Consider the following 17,843-nt stretch of genomic DNA (forward strand, 5'->3'; position numbering starts at 1 on the left):
TTTTCTTTGTGGCTCTTGTTATTAGGGCCATCCGTGTGGTCATGCACCTTTGAAGTAAATATCAGCAGGAAATAGAAAAAGAGAGCTCCCTACCATCCAGGGATCAGACAGTCCCATCGATTGCAAACACACAGCCTCATTTAAATGAGTGGGTGCTGTGCACACACAGCAGCTGGGATGTTCTGCTCCCAGCACAGCTCAGCTGTATGTCCTGAGCAACCTCCTGGACACACGTCCAATCAAAGTGACAGTGTGGGAAAAAATCCTTCTTTCTACATTTGCAGTTCTGCCATCATCAAAAGGCGTAGCATGACCTTCCTGCCAGCAGACGCTGGCTAAGCAGTGTGTTTTCCTTGAGGGTCTCATATATCGTCCTCTTCCGAAACATGGCCGCGGCAGGTAACTGTTTGTTAGGCTGTGTGCTGTGCACCTACTGGAAGATTGTACAAATACAGCGTCTTCATGTCCTTGAAGAGCATATAAATAAATAGGCTCTTACCTTGACTGCAGGCTGCAGCGTTAGTCAACACTCAAGCAGTTCATTTGTAAATTTGTACACAATGGAATCCAAGACACTTGAAAAAGCAGCAGAATGTACCTTTTTTGTGTGCAAGTGGATTTAGTGCTTGAGCAAACTGCCAGACTAATAGGCGAGGAGACCGAGGGTTCATATTTATCCACGGCGACACAGCTCAGGCAGCCGTGGTGCTCATGCTCCCTCCTTTCCCATCCCAACAATGCCTCCAGAGCCTCTCAGGGGGGTGGAGGGACGTGGGCAGCCCTCTCCACTCGGAAGCTGGTTATATTGCAACGTGACTATGTCCATCCCTGGGACACAATTCTTCACTGGGCCTTGCAACCTGAGGAATGGCAGGACCAGGTCCCCTCCCATCCTGTGTCCCCTTCCTACCTCCCTCCTTCAGCTTGGTTTCTGAAAGGAAAAACTTACTGTCTGTCTTGTCAGTTCTTGGTACTCAGCAGATCTGAAAAGCAGGTCCAAGACAAGTGCATGGGAACTGGATGTCAAAATGCAACATTTCTCTGCTGATTGCTTGTTTTTTATGCATTGTGGTTATAATCTTTTTTTTTTTTTTTTTTTTTTTCCTTTCCCTAGCTCTTATTAGCCTTATAGTTGAATGACAATTTAATCTTCATCAACCGTCTCCACTCTACCATTTCAGTAATTTATATAATCTATGGTCTTGCCACTTTGAGTTATTTAATTTTATAAAGGATTTTGGAAAGATGTTTGTCCTGCACGATGTACCTTGTTATCCTGCAATGTATTTCTCTGCTGCGATTTCTGGCAGTCTTGTTGTACAGGAAGGCAAGGGACAAACAAAGAAAGGCCTTTGCCTTGTCATCCATGTGAAGCAAGCCCAGACGGATTGGTCTTGTGTAGTGAGCTATCATCTCTCGACTCAGCTTCACTGTGTGGGATCCTGTGTTATTGCTGAGGACCAAGGACAGGCTCTGCGCAGATGCCTCTGAAGGAAGAATTAAAAACCATCACACGCTTAGTGAGGCTAAATGAGTATTCAAATTGGCTAATAAAAAAGTAATGAGGAATGCCTGCAGCCCTGAGCCACCTAAAGAAAATCAACAAATGCCAGCTACAATGCAAACACTTTCCACGGTAGGCAGTGGGGATTTCAAAACAAGGCAGGGGAGGGCTTGTGGGGACAACAGAGGGAAACGACAGCAGCTGCTGGAGGAAGCACAGGGGAAAATCATGAGGGAAATTTTCACTAAAGGCAAAGACACAGCCGCTCTGGGGAGCTCACAGACAAAACAGGGCACAGAGCCAGACTGCAGCCTCATCCTCCCCAGGGCAGCTCCAGAAGGAAAACCTCACCTGGGTATTGTACAGTCTCCTTGGGAACTGAGCAATGTCCTGCCAAGGACATCTTCAGGTTGGGATTCAGGTTCTCCGAAGTCACCCCCAGGCTGCTGGGGAGATGCTCTGCCACTGTGCATGGTTTCACAAATCATAGGGACATGCACCCACTGCATCACTGTGCACCACAGTTTGGGATGCTTCTGCTGGGGCTCACCATCCCTAGGAGTCAGGGGATTTGGCCCACATGAGGCTCCCTTCCAGGGAACAACTCTCCCTACCTTTCAGATTTCATCTCTGGTGTTTCCTGTCTCCTTCCATAGATGGTGAGAGCTTCAATTCCACATTGGATGCTGAAATACATGAAGCTGGTGAAATGTGTGCTACTCGAGGGAAAACATCGCTGTGCGCAGCGCTGGAATAGTCTGCTGAGCCTCCACCTCCCTCGGCCATCCCGGTGGGATGAAGGAGAGGAGGAGGCAGCAGCAGATAGGTGTCTCTCAGGAGTGTGTGAAGAGAACTATATTAGCGATTGTGAAACGCTGAGGTACCCTAGGGACCATATAAGTATCTATGACAAGACAGAAAGAATAATTAGCTCGACAGCTGTGGGTACCGATCACAAGCATTTTTTAACAGTATCCTGTCATGTTTTGGTCTATTACTACAGTCCAATGAGGTATGATGCCATTTTTCCTGCTGGTGGCTTCCCTTCCAGGAAGCATCGATGTGCACATACCTTTCAGTAGGTATCTTGAGGGCCCATGGCACATTCTGTCCCTCATTTAAAACTCAAGGCACCTTTTAAAAAATGACAAGCCAAAGAACTTGAGCCTAACAGACCGGTGGGAATAAAGACTGACTCTGCGGGTGCCACAGTGTTAGAGTGTAAATGAGCTCAGAAACAGGCCAAGCAAGCTTTAAAATGCATACTTAAGTGGGTAACGAGATTTCCTGGCCTTCCAGGCTCAAAATCTTTCCCTCAGCAGGTTCTCTTATGTTATTTATCTCTTCTGCACAAGAACAGTGGCTTAGAAGAGCAGCTGAACTTCAGAATGTGAAAGAACAAGGGTGAAAAAGTTGAACGATGTGTCAGCTCCAGAGCCCCCGGAGATAAAACTGGGGTGAAAGTTTCCAGACTTTTGCTTGCATGTTTCCTACACACCTCTATAACACTCTCCAGAACAATACCCTCCTCCTCACAAGAAGCTTTGAGAGCCAGTAAAGGAGAGACAAGCAACATTGGCTTTTGTAACACAGACAGGAATGACAAAAAAAAAAAAAAAAGAGTATGAAATAAGAAAATCCTGGAGGAGAGCCAGGGAGTGTGTTTTCCAGAAATATATAATCTGTAATTGGGCTAATTCTGATGTATTTGTGTCTCCGATTCTTTGTTTCCCTGTTGTCTGTATAACTCTTGATTGGAACATTCGATGTTGCTTTTGTGAGTTCCTAAATCCAATCCTCTCTGATGATGTACATGAATGTGCATCTGATGGATGTTTTCCAGCACCTTTTTGTTGCCTCAATTAAGGGATAATGAACAAGAATTGTTCCTATTTGTAAAACATCTCCTGCTATTTCCTGCTTCCCAATTGGTTGGACAATGTGTCTTAATTAAACACAAAGCCTTGCAACATCATTCAGGGGAGAGAGACCAAGATTGCAAAGAGAGGAAGAAAAGGAGGAGAAAGGGAGAGGTGAGGGGATTTTGTACTTTTGGTGACTTCCCTGAGGAGGCATATTTGATTTGTTGCAGTGATGGTCACACCTTGTAGTTTTCTCTGTCTGATTCTGGGGGAATGGATAAGGACAACGGAGCAATCTCCATTCAGATCCACAACTCTATAGAATACCAAAATCGATGCCTCAGGGAATAAGAAATGAGATGCAGAGCCTTTCATTTTTAGTCACCAGACAAAATCCAGTCCATCTCCCAAGGTGCAAAGGGAAATAACCATCATCAGATGCCTGCTAGGTCCTGTGTAACATAAGCTTGCAGACAGCACATAAGTAAGTAAAATAAAATAAAATAAAATAAAATAAAATAAAATAAAATAAAATAAAATAAAATAAAATAAAATAAATAAAATAAAATAAAATAAAGGATAACACACTATGCATGTCCCAGCAGAGATATGCAGGAAAGATGAGGTCACAAATTTTTACTAACCTCATCATTTCGGGTTGATATATACCTGGGTGGGGGTGAAGCTGTCTTTGCACTGCCTCTGCTGCTGTGTGAAAGGAGAGCGGGCATGCCATGCCATCTTTCACCAGCACACAGTTCATTTGATTATATGATTTTCAGCTCAAATCCATCCAGATCTGCAGAAAAGCATATACCATGAAATTTCGTGTTTTAGCCCAATTAAGATCGTTATGGAGTGCCATTTATTCTGCCTGCAAAAAAGCAGCCTTGGCCTGATCTTTAGCCTCTAAGAGTGCTGCCACCCAACCAAACACGCCTGTTTCATCCCCTCTGTTTAAACCCCAGGGTGGGTTTCTCCTCGGCTTGTGCTCCTCCGAGGCCAGGTCCGTGGCTGCTCGCCCTGCCACACGGCCGTCTCCAGTGAACAGCGAGGTGTGACACTTGTGGGCAGGCTTGGGCTGTGCACCGCCATCGGATCTCATTCCCAGCTCATACTTGCAGCCTCTGCCAAATTCTCTCATCCACAAAGGACGAGGGGCAACCGCAGGAAATCCTCACCCTGCCCGGGGAGCCTGGCCCCTGCTTTAAGTAGAGCCATATGTTTAATGCTTAACACACGATGCTGTCAGTGGAGGAAGGCGATAGGAGTCTTTGGAGCCTGTGTTACACATGCAAATATCATCTGTGAAAGGCGGCTCTGTCTCCCTTAACACTGCTTGTAATCCTGATGTCATCCTCTTCACTCACACGGTGTTTATTTTGTCACTGTGCATCTCAGCACAAGACTAAAACCATGCGGGGCAGCAGTGCTGTGCATGTGTCCCGAAGCCAAATCTTCATCCCCACAGAATACATGTGTTTAAATATAGAAATTGGGAGGCATGACAGAAAGATGAGGGAATTGCATCTGGTCTTTGTCATCTTCATGTAACTCTGCAGTGGCATCTGTGAGTTGAGAGCAGCTTCAGCTGAAATAACTGGCCAACCCTTCCTGTCTGCTGGGATATCCTGGGCAAACCCATGCCCCGAGCTGTGCTGTTTCTTTAGATTTGCTCCAAGGAAGCTGGGAGCTAAACTTGGATCTGTGCAGCAAAAATATTTCTTTAGCTCTAGTGTACCTAATCCATCTGTAGCTGAGAATGAGGAGGCACCGGGAGAGGTTAAACTCCATGACTTAGTGTGGATAAAAGAAGGCGTGTTAACCCATCTGGATCCTGACATATTTTTTGGTACACAAAATAAAGAGCAGGAGCATAAGCATCTCCCATTACTCTGCCTCAAAGCCACGATCTGCAAGCACCTTGCCAGATAAGAAAGAGCAGATGAATTTCCATGGTCCCCTCAAAGCCCCAGCTTCTCTGAAGCTGCCAGTGAAAGGATGGGCCACTTTGTTCTCTCTGTTGATACCATGTAAAATGTGCTTAGGTGCTCTAGAGATGGAGGCTCCTGTAACAAGGAGATAAGCTCGAGGTACTGGCAGCTCTGGTGATAGGGATGGGGATGTTTGAGTGCTGGACACAATACTGAGGCTCTCAGGAAGACATCAAATGGGCTGATAAGGATATTCCCCATCCATGCGGAGCTGAGACCCAGTGGCCAGACTTTTATCTTTCCCCCAGATGGGCTCCTCACTCTCCTTTGTGAGAAAAAAAAAACAACCTTGTGCTTAGACTAAGGAAAATAAAAGGAGCCAAATATACCCAGGGCGCTGCTTCCTCAGGAGGGGCCATGCCAGCTCTGCACTCTTTCCCCATATCCCCCCCCTTTCCTTCTTAACAACCCATCTTCTCCTGGCTCCTCCTCTCCTGTCCCTGTTCTCCTGCCTGTGCTTTGCCTCAAGAGTCAACAAAGCCAGTGACTTCCTACGCAGGAGCACAGATGCTGAGTGCACAGGAGGTGCCATAGGGTTCTTCCTTTTTTTCCACTGTAACTTAAAAAAAAAAATAAAAAATCTGCTAGCCACTCAATAATTAATGCTTCTGAGCACTGATTCAGCATGTCAGGAAGAGAATTTTGCACTCTTATTGTAGTCTTTTGTAATTGAATCTTATGCTGTTATATTAGTGTGGCCCCAGGTGAGTATGCAATAGCTGAGGGGGGAAAAAAAGGTAAGATAAAGGAATTACAATAGAGCCAAGCTAATGTGAGAACAAGGCAATGTCTTCTGTGCCTCAAGGTGTTAAGTTAATCTCTGATAAGTTATTAACTTATTAATGGGCTGAGAAGGGATGAACTACTTTTCATCCAAAGTCCCAAGTGCTCCTCATCTGCTTCCACATACTTCTCCTTGTCAACCAATTCTCCTTCAGCGCTGCTCTCCGCTGCTCTGCCTTCCTTCCTCCGTGTATCCTGTTTCAGCCGAAATGAACTCCGCTCAGAAGAGCTCCATGGAGCCATCAGATCGTGCTCAAAGCCTGGGGCATGGGGACTGCAGAAAAGATTCAGGGGCAGAAATTGAGAGGATGAAAGCTAAAGAAGGCATTACAGAAGTTTCTAATTAATATTTCCTTCTGTTGTTGACTGATCACTGATGTGGAAAAGCAAAGAGAAAGGTCCTCACATTGAACAAAAGGACTCAGAGTCACATGCACGCATCCCAGCTCTGTGTCAGCACTGTGTTCATGGGGAATATTTCCACACTTGAAGACTGATGTATGATTCATTATCTGGGACCGTGACATTTGCCAGCACTTCTTCTGAGGTCTTCTTTGCAGTTCTCACTGATACCAGTTTCTCCAAAATAACTGAGCAGCAATTTAAAGCTGATGACATGAAAGAAAATTCTAAAAATTCCAGGGAGAAGTTTCTGCTGATGAAGGAGGGGCAGGAGTCAACCTTTTGGGAAAGTGGGGTTCATATCTATGTCAGCTACTTATATGCTTGTTGTTGCAGGGACCTCTTGGGAATTAAGATCTGGTCCCAGCTCACCCTCAGGGGATTCACATCAGGGTCAGTACAGCAACACAGCAGGCTTCTGACATCATGGCTGGACCAGAACCCTGCAACACCCTGCTAGAGCATGACATTTTTTCTGCAGTGTTAAAAGCAATCTGTGCTTTCGATCTTCCCTTCCAAGCTCAGACTCTGGTGCTGAGGTTGCAGGAAGCAGATAAAAAGGATAAAGAGCATTATAATCCGCAGAAGATGATGAACCTGATAATTCTTCCATGCACAAAAACAGTGACCTTTCAGCTGGCAAAAGGCATTGGCCATCAGGTGCCTTAGCACAAGGCAGGAGGGGGATGGAAAGCAACCATCAGCCAACTTTGGAAAAACACCCAAGGGATCTTCATTGAATCAGCTGAGGCTTCAGCCCAAATCTCTCCGTTTGCTCAGAGACAGGTTGGCATCTCTGTCTGTGCTGCTGCTGCTGCACGGGGTAGAAAGCTCACTAGAGCATGAAAGAGATTGTGATAAAGATACACTGACTGCCATCCTCCTTCCACTGGAAACAGGCTCAGCTTTCATATCCAGATGACATCTCAAACACCAGCACTAGAGAAGGGGGAGGGAGGGAGCTGCTCCTTCTTTGCCCTTTCTGTTTTTGATATTGTGATTATTATTTGCAATTATTTATCATTAGGGTGGCTTCTCAGGTATATAAACAGAAGCAGAAGCAGTCCCATTTCCCTCCCCTGCTTCAGTGCACATACCTCTTTCGTGCTGCACCCAAGCTGGTTGAATTGTTCGTGAGATAAAAGCCTTTGTAGAAGATTCCCCTGCATTCCCATTTTGTGAGCTATTCCCATGCCAGTTCTGCTTTCCAGCAATATCAGCTGTGCATATAAATTCTCAGGCTCATCTGGATGAATCCTCTTCTGCCAGACGGCTGCTTGAAAGCATTCCCTGAGACCACGTGCCGTTTGCTCTGTGGAGGCTGGCTGGCACCGATGGTCCCTGGGATGCTGCTGCCCTGCCAGGACGCAATGCACTTGTCACTGTGATGGGGAAGGGGTAAAACACCTTAGGACAGTTCATATGCAAGCTTTTCTGGTCTTTGCCAGGTGACAGCCATTTCAAGATGGTCTTTCTGTCAGCTTAAGTTCATAATTCATGCCAGCTGCAGGGTGCCATAGGAAACAGTACCGAAATACTTTCTGTGTCACGAAGCAGTTATACTCAGAAAAGCAAAACTGGGTCTTACAGGCATCCAGCCAGCAAGAAGAAATGACCCACAGAAAACCAGGTCAAAATCTGCACTCTGTCCCAGATTCCTTATGAAATCTTTGGTGTGTTGCTTCACTGATCTTCATTTCTTCTCCTGCCACCACAGTACCTGTGCTGATAAAACAGCATGGCCCCATCTCACAATGATGTAGTGAGGATAAACACCCAGTGACCAGGTCCTTGCATCCTCCAGCATCGAAGACCACACAACAGTTTTGAGAAAAAATTTTACTCCACCAAGGCAGTACAAGCATTGCCAGGGATGGAGAAAAGCGAGACCTGGTTTCCCGCCCCACCAAATAACTTTGTGAAAGAGCAAGGGAGGCATTGCACATCCTACCAACCCTGATCCAAATCATCATTCTCATTCATGTTTATGAAGTGTCAAGATCTGCAAGCGTTTTTACAAAGACGCGGTGCTTGGCCAAATACACAAGAATCAAAAGGAAATGATCAAAACCTCATGAGTCTGACCACAGCATAAACACAGAGAAGCAATCCCAAACCACAGCCAATGCCTCACTGTCAGATGGAGAAAATCATCCAAGCAGACTCCCAAGTGGTGAACTCCAGTGACAAACAGAGGCCGGCCTCCTCATGGACATGGGAACACAGGGGTCCTGTGTGCTCTCCACATGAAACCATAAATCATCCATAGCTCTATAATGGCTTCAGAACAAGTAATGCTTCCCTATGAACATGAGAAGGGATCTGAGGCCTCCTTTTAATGCAGGAGTGAGCGTGAAATGGTTGATTGCTCTGTTACCCCACCTGGTCACACCAACTCCATGTCAAGAGCCTTATTGCATGAGGAACAGAAACCAGAGCACTGGTTTACTGCTTTCCTGTGCTCAAAGAAAGTCCGTCCATGAGGGCCTAACTGACCACCACTGGGCTACACCAAAAGTAAGTCCAGCCCAAGCTTGCAACGACAAGAAAATTCATGCAGTTTTCAGGTTGGAGCATGCTCCCATCTGCCTGGTTCCGCTGAGGAAACCAGCTCCTGAAGGTGCTAACCTGCTGTGAGGTATGGAGCCCAGCACACAGGAGCAGTTCAAGCAAATTCAGGTGTGGTTTCCCTTGCTTATCAATACCTGTTGCAAGGCAGGGGAAATGTCACTTACACCTTCCATGCTCCCCCTGCCTTGGATGGTAGACAAAACAGAGGGGATACCTAATACATAACTGCACACTCTCCCCTGAAGAGAGCAATGGAAGTCACTGTGCTTGTATTACTTCCTATGTCCCTAAACCTGCATTTACAGAGCCTTTCATGTCCCCAGAATTATTGCCCTCTGATGCAGCATTATCCCATGTTGACTTGTTGTCATATTCATGACAGCATTACAGTCCCTGGGGAAAAAGGGCTCCTGGCAGTACTGCTTTGAGAGACCCTTTATTATATTGACGCCAACAGAGATTGCCTCTTTGATAAATGAGCATGTACCTATGAATAAATACAGGAGTACATTTTATATGTATTGTATATCTGCAGTGACAGAGTAGAGGTTTGTGCGGGCTTGTGCTTTTAATATGCATGGCGGACACAAGGCAATAGTAACTGGCAACTGTAGGTTGCTGTGTATATATTCCAATGACAAGTGGAGGATCCTGGACAGCCATCTAGACAAGATGTTCCCATTGCATTTGTTCTTTGCAGCAGCTGGGAGATACCCATCCTGCAGTCTGACTCGGTAAGATACTGTTTAGATGCATCAGGACCTCTCTATCAATGTGAATTTGCTATCTCAGTTCTGCTGGCCTGTTTTCTGTCCTCTCCTGATGCAAGAAAGCTAAAGAAGGTGAAGATTTCTATGTATTCCCAGACTAATACAAAGAAATTGCCTGCATTAAAATTAGTCCTCCTGGGATATCCTCCGGAAGGAGCAATGTAAGTGTGGGTTTGTTGCTGGGATGCTTTGGTGCAGCACACCAGCGGCTGTGAAGAAAGGGTCCAAAATGGTTCAAGGAACAGTGCCCGACTCCACAATCTACTTTGGTTGCCAAAGCCTCCAGAGGAAAGGCACAGATTCTACAACCCCAGGTCTGAGAGCCCCCACCAACCCACACCCGAGGCAGGTAGCTGTGTGCTACCCTGCATGGAGAACAGAGCAGGAAACCACCGTGCAGAAACCATCCCTTACAAGAAGCTAGAGCAGGCAGAGAACACTGTTTCACTGAAATGGAAAAAAATCCTTCTCTCAGTGCTTAACTGGGAGGTGTCAGGGAGCCAGCCCCAAGCAGACTCCATCCTCGAACCCGACTCTGCAAGAGGGGAATTGGGAGGGAAGGGAGAGAGCACCCTAGCCATGCTCGTATCTCCCCCAAAACAAGCTCACGGTCCCCAGAGGAGGGAATAGCAACCTGCCCCTTGCCTGGCACCTCCCTGCCTGACACCTTGCCTCTGCCTGGGAGCAAAGCAAACTCATTTCCCAGCTCCTTCTGACCCTGCCTGAATGCCTTCTTGTTATATTCTCTGAAAAGTTTAAAAGTTGTCTTTGAATACCGTAACAGCAAGGTGATGGTTACCAAGGGAACAGGCTAGGAGAAGGTCAGGCTTTTCTGGGTATTTTTTCATGCTTTACTTTGGCTGAAAGTTTTTTCCAGAGCAATTAGGCCAGTGTCTTTCCATCCTGGAGAAGCAAAGCCATCACCCACTTGGAAGAGGACTGATAAGAGAGGAAGGAGATCGCTCAGATTTCCCACACCGGCAAACCACCTTCTGGGGCAGTTACCCTCAAAATCGCCTGTGATGAGAGAATACTGTGGTACCATCAGCAGCTGTGCTTTCAATCCAGGGACATAACTAGGAGACCCCTGCGGTGATGAGTTTAAAACTGAATTTGCTTGGAGGCCGCGGTGGAGGTACAGAGTAAAAATATCCCCAGAGCATAAAATAGAAAACTGAGCCAGCAACTTGCCTGAAGTAAATCAGCACAGCCCTCGGAGCTGTTGCTTTTCCATGGAGCTTTGTTGCTTTCACCAAGAGAAAATTCAGCTCTCCAGGAAAGACAGTAAAGCTGAGGTATAAACATAAGCTCTCACATACCAGGGCATCGCGCAGCCACAAAGTGACGGGGGCGTGGAATAATTTCTGCTGCCGCAGGAGGCCCCAGACATGGAGTTAAAACTGAGGTAGATAAAGGAGGGCAGAGTCTGATGCCACCTTTCGTGTGCTAATTGCTCGTCATGGTTATCTCCCGGCCACAGAGGACAGTGGACCTCTGCTCTTTTAGGAAGGTTGTTATCCAATGACTGGGTTCATTTTTTTAAGTTGTTTTTCCAGCTTTTGGTGATGACTGCTAGAGAAGATGGACTGTCTATCTGGGTGAAGTTTGGGTACAGCAGCACATGGCAACTATTGTTCTACTGCTACCAGTGATATCTTTGATTTGCAGTGTTTTTGTTACCCCAGCAGGCTGCCTGAGTTAAGCAGAATATAGGAACCAGGGAATGGCCATTTTAAGTTCCTCATGTGTGTTAAATGCTAGCTGCTGCCAGTCTTTCTCCTCTAAAAGCTTCACCAGACTACCTAACCCTCAGCGCATCAGTTTGGATCTCTTTCAAAGTCCTTCACTAGGAAAAACACTTTTGCTAATGAAAATCTATAGCTTTGCTGGCTCTAATTGTGAGTCATGCTAGCGGGGGTCTCAGGAGACCCTTTTTGTGTGTAGCAGAGCCACTTGACATTAGTCAACATTAGTTGCCCTTCCAGTCCCTGGTAGGGTCAGGCAAACAAGCTCTCCCTCCTGCAAGCAAAGAGCTGGCACTGCTGAACATCCAAATGTCAGGGCAGGTCAGCCAAGATGTAATGGTCTCACATGGCATCACCATGGGCTGCAATGCTCTGTACCGGTGGCCAAACAGAGCACTGCTGGGAGCGAAACTCTTCCCGGCTCTAAAAGCAGCAAACGCAAATCAAAACTCTTACCTCCAGCTTGGCCTTCACAAAAGAAAGCCCAGCATTAGCTGGGCTGATCCGTCAATGACATATGGTTTTGAAAGAACAGGTTTTGATTTGCAGACAAATATATGTTCCCAGCACCGAGGCGCATTGTGGCTTGTGCTGAAATAGATGTTTTAGTGCTGAATTGCTGGGACTGGAAGCTTTTATCTCCTCTTTCTCAAGCAAAAAGTCAGTGCAAGTAGCCTTCATAATTTGTCCATGCACAGCCCCCACGCCAACACGTGCATGTGCAGGGGGCATGTGAGCAGGGGGAGACTGCAGATGCAGGCGGCCCTGAGCACAGCCCTCACCAGCACACATTCATCAGCTCTTGGACAGGCACTCCTTCAGCTGATTTACTGATATTTAATATTTAAACACCAGGTGATCCTTCAGCCCTGGTGAGTAGGTGTTCAATAACAACAGAGAGGAACCATTTCCTGGCAGCCCACCCAGCCTCCTCCATCACTCGATGCCAGCGCAGAGCCCTCTCCTCTCCTCACTCCCTGAGCTCGCTGGGGGACGTGCCACATCCAGCTCAGCTCCTCCAGCCCTCGCCACCCTTCCCACCTACGTCAGAGACCTCTCAGCATCAGGGCCCAGCAAAGAGAAACGCTACCTAAGGAAGCAGTTAGTATCCCTGCATTCACCCTGGGAGGACATTAATTTGAAATAAAATAAAACAAAACAAAACAAAACAAAACAAAACAAAACAAAACAAAACAAAATAAAATAAAATAAAATAAAATAAAATAAAATAAAATAAAATAAAATAAAATAAAATAAAATAAAATAAAATAAAATAAAATAAGGAAATGACAAAGATTTGTTCCCCTCTCACCACCCTGTGGGATGAGCAACTTGCCCACTGCTGGTGTCTGTATCTTTCTCAGTGTCATCTTTTCCTGGGCAGCTCTTTAGCCCCATCTTAACATTGCTCTTCAGTCCATCCTAACATTGCCCTTTCTTAGCAAGCAGGGACACTGCCTGGCATCTAACAAACTGTATCCCTCCTTTCATTGCCTTTGAAATAATAATTCTCTGTCCTGACACATTCAGCTGGCGCATAGGGGACCTTGTCAGCTTAAAAATCACTGCCACACTTCTGGGACTCGGAATCCAGCAGCACCTGAGATGACTGAAACAGGAAGAGTTTTTGAAAACCAATTTGCTCTCCGCTCTTTCTACCTCTTTGTTTGCATTTTCAATTTCTCTCAGCTTGGGGGATGAGGCTCGGTGTTAGTCCCACGTTTATCAGTGCCGGCTCTCAGATTGTCACTCTCCAGCCCCGTCTGCAGGCCCTGCAGGTGGCACTTCCCTTCTCCTAAAGAAATAGCACCCCCACAATTTTTCTTCCAACTCCTGTCCAAAAAATAAATTGTGCAGCAATGTTTCTGATGGTGTCAGGCTTTGTAATAGTTCATTCATTTCAACCCTAAATTTGGGACTGAATTTGAGCTGGCAGTAGCTATTTAATATACAGGACCTGTCTTATTACATCTCCGTCTAATGCATATTTGGGAGCTTTCCCTGAAAGCTCTTGTATAAAGGAGTATTATGACATCAGGAAGTCTAAAAGTACCTGAACTGCAGATGTGATAAATTCAGCAGGATGATACGTGCCTGGAATTTGTACTTGCCTTTTTCCATTGGCAAATGGCCGCCTGGGCTCTGTCCCCTGGGATAGCTGTAGAGAACAGCCAGTTTGATGAGCCTAACCAGCCATTGGATGTCACTTTGGCTCCACACTAATTCAAGGGAAACAGCATTTATCTGGCAGCCAGGCAGCCAGCTCTTCGGCAGCTGAGAGTTTAATTATCAAAGGTTCAGGCGAATCTTGCTCTTGCTATCTCTGACCAGCTGCCGCAGAAAAAAAGACCTTCTGGCCCCATCCAGAAGTTTGCAAAGCTCTTGCAAGTTGCTTTTTGCTGTTAAAATGCCTCCCAGCCCATTTGCCCTTTCCTGTGGAAGCTCTGGGCTGGATGCCACTAGGAAAAGGAAAAAGGGAAAACAATACTAAGGGAAGAGCTCTTGGCGGATGGGGCTGAGCAGGTGGAAGAAGGGAATGGGAGCACTGGGCAGACTCCAGCTGGTGCCTTGTTCCAGCTTGGGAGTTCCCACTGATAGATGGACATGGGCATGGCTTCCTCCACAAGCAGCAGGCCATTCACTCACAGTCTTGCTCTGCAATGACGGAGCAGAGACACTCTTGGCTTGGATTCAACCTGGGCTAGCCCTGTTTCTTCTGGTGGACCTCAGCCCCAGCGGTCTCGACACAAAAAACATGGGTTATGCCTTCCCACTGAGCCCTATTTCCAGGGTTTGGGGATTCCTGGATTCCTCTCCCAGCTTCACCATCAACCACAGTCAGCCTGAAAACAAAAGCTGTTGGTATTCTCCCAGGTTCTGCTCTGTATCCAGATGTATGGTGTTAGACACTCCTTCAGACCAGAATGAGGTGTGATTTCCTATAGATCTTTTACGCTTTCATGGCAGGGATGTCCCTGCCCTTTCAGTCCTGCAGAGGCTGGTTAATAATGGGGCCACTTAAGTGCCTATCAAGAGAGTTTGTAACTAATGTGCTAGTGATGCACCTGCTTTTCCTTATTCTCAGGCTCTCTGCAGACACAATCAGACACAATTGGCCATTCTCAAGGCACATTTATCTTTTGAATATGAAGGCAAGAGACTCAATTATCTTTTTCAAAGGTAAGCTAAGATTCTGGCGAGCAAATTAGTTATCTCTCCATTCTTCCTCAAAATGCCATCAGGAACCATCATAAGCAAATACTATCAATCACTATCTGTTTTGCCTAGTTCGCCTGAGCTATCAGCAAGGATCTGTGCAGGGAAATATGTTCTCTCCACTCCTCACCCAAGAAAAGGCTTTCCAAAGCCTGGGGGTGATTTCATTGGTACAACCCCGGACCCGAGGCCAATGTAGCTGGGTGGCTCAGAGCATGTGTGAACTTAAAGGAAGAGGATGGAGCAGAAACCCACAAATTGCTGTACCTGGTTGGGAACACAGGGCCCTCCCTGCCCCTTTCCCAACAACTCAAGCAAGTTTGGAAACCACCCAGCCAAGAGCTCCAGATTAAAAGGAGGCATACCTTAGAAAACTGAAGAAAGTTCCCTGTAGAAATTCGATTTTAGGCTCCCCCTCATAGTCCAGAGGCACTGTCACTGAGGCAGGGTTGCCTTGGGCGTCTCGTTTTTCCAACCTGCATGAACAAAAGTGTTTATTTAACACCATCTCTCCAGGGTTTCCTCAGCGCCCTAATCTCCAGACCTGACAGTTTACTTACAGCATCGCCAACTGCAAACTGATTAGTCCAGTCCCCCTTCCCTTCTCCCCCATGGTTATCACTTTTATTAACAGCAAGGGAGTGATAATGGGGAAAGATGATCAAAGCGGCTGGTATTAACGCTGGGGATTAACGGTATTTATATTCCTGATCAGTGCACTCTCAGTGTGGAGAGGAAACTGCCACAAATCAGCCTTTTCCGGCTGAGAGTTGCTGCAGTGCCACTACCTAAATAGCTGCTGGCTAATGAGTCCTTTGCGGCTGGCTCAGGGAACAACTTGCTCACTCGGCTACTTTTCTTGCAGCCTAATGCACCCAGGTTTGTGTCCACAATGACCCTCAGGCACCAGGTCTTGGGTTTCCAACTGCTCTTGAAGGCAAGGTCTTCTGCTGAGGTCAAGCCTGGTGGTGTGGAACTAGCAACAGAACTGCTGTTGTGGCCAGTTTGAGCTGGGATTTCATCATGCTATCACGGGCAAAATGAACAATGTACATCCCGTGCTGGGATTTCATGGAAAGTGGAGCCACAATGGAGGGTGAGGGAAGAAGAAAAAACTCCATGCCAGGATTTACACGTAGAACAGGAGACTGAAGTCCTCTGCAGCCATCCAGAGAGAATAGATGTGTTTAATAAAGCCGTGTGCTGCTGTATATTGATTCCTCTCAGATTCCAGAAGCAGCTCAGTGGCAGGAAGGGATTCAGGGAGATGAAGCAGGACCTTGGTCAGTTATGGTTGCTGGCCACAACACAGAAACCTGAGGTACAGGGGCTTCATCTGGCAGGGTCTGGAGACCAGGGCAGTGGGCAGAGCAAATGGAGAGTACTGGGAACATGAAGACAGGTAAGAAGCACATTTGGTGATGTAGACTTTCATTTCACATTAAAAAGTGAAGACATGAGGAAGCTGTCCACTTCTCTTCTGCCTCCCCTGAGCAGTCTTTGAGGTGTTACTTGGCCCTCATCCTGAGAAAGCCAGCCCACTGGTAGGCCCCACTATAACACCCCCTCCCAGAGAGCTGTGCATGGATGCTCAGAGATGACCTGAGGAACCAAGACAATTCCTTTTGAAACCATCCAGTCTATGCAAGTTGGTCACACTTCAATATTGAGACAAAGAAGTTCATCCAAAGCCAAAGTATTTGAAGAAATAAATACTTTACAAGGCATGAAAAGGTGTCTTGCCCACCAGCACTGAGCAGCTCTCCATATCCAGAAAAGTTCAACCTGGGTTTGACTTGCAAGTTTGAACACTACCATCTGAACCATAAGAAGCTTCCTGAAGAGAACTGTCTATCTGGATACTAGCCGAGACTCCATCTTCTTAATTATTGCTATTAACAGATAAGGGATCTTAAACAATACCCTGTTTGTTTACATGTAATTTAGGGTCATTACTCCCTTCATGGCCAGTTAGATGTCTTTGACTGTCTACACAACTATTTCTTCCCCCAACCCCTTGTGGTTCATCACTCTGTTCCTCCTCTGTGCAATGTAATAATGTTGAAAAGGTTTATTTATATAATCGTAATAGGTTGCTGTGGAGATTATCGTTATGTCACAAGTATTGGCCAGGGACTTTGGGCTGAAGAATGAGTTACAAAGGGGCCATGGAGGTGAGCCCTGCTGTTTTAGTGTACACTCCCATCCTCCCACCCACGCCATGGACCATCTGCATTCGCATGCCTGCACAGCCCCACCTGCAGATGTTGGTCCCACATGTGTAAACACAAGCTGACTTGTGCTGGCATAATCTCAGAGCAGATATTTTATCCGCAAAGCAGGGCAGTGACAACTGAGAGGAGAGGAGGGTTTTTACCTGTAGGAGGTAAAAGCCAAAAAAAGAAACACAGTTGTGAACCACAGGAAAAGTCTGGAGCCAGTTGGGGTAAGGTAGAGGACAACATTAATGCTCCTAAGCCTCTTTTCCACCCATTCTTTAGCTTCTCCATCCCCTCTCTACACACACAGTAAAAATCCTCTTTACTTGCAAAACTCTGCAGGACTTGCAAAGCCCTGGGTGAACCATGGGGACTAATCAATCCTACACACAACCCATTTACTGGTACTCACTCATCAAAACTGCTGTAGATTACCCATCTGTCGCAGGAAGTAACACGATTCAACCAAGATCTTCTTTTCAGAATAAAACCTTTTGTCCCACAGCTTACTTCATGACGGGCAGTACAGCCTGTCCGTATACACCCCACCTTCAGCATGTATTTGTCAGCAGGTTATGGTCTGCTCATGTCTGGTGTATAACGAGACAGAGCAAGCAAGAAATGAAGGCAAGTGTTTTCTCTGTGTGCCTGTGCCCATCTGAGGACAGCAAAACCATTTAACAAGCTGCCCTCCTAGCCAGATCCGATTGAAGGTGATGCAGAAGAGCTGATTGGCAGTAGTGGGCTCTGGATAAATGGAGCTCTTTGCCTTGGGAT

The 17,843-nt window shown here is 46.5% G+C and overlaps 1 long non-coding RNA gene across 1 annotated transcript; it reads right to left on the reverse strand.

Moving 5' to 3' along the window:
• Positions 1-30: 30 nt before the first annotated feature.
• On the reverse strand, positions 31-15,340 carry LOC137862576 (uncharacterized). Its single transcript, XR_011100407.1, has 3 exons — positions 15,213-15,340; positions 2,119-2,190; positions 31-1,487 (listed from the first exon to the last, which is right to left on the reverse strand). It is a non-coding gene; the product is annotated as an uncharacterized lncRNA (long non-coding RNA).
• Positions 15,341-17,843: the final 2,503 nt, after the last annotated feature.

This window comes from Anas acuta, chromosome 11 (assembly GCF_963932015.1).
Source record: "Anas acuta chromosome 11, bAnaAcu1.1, whole genome shotgun sequence".
In the NCBI taxonomy this organism is placed as follows: Eukaryota; Metazoa; Chordata; class Aves; order Anseriformes; family Anatidae; genus Anas; species Anas acuta.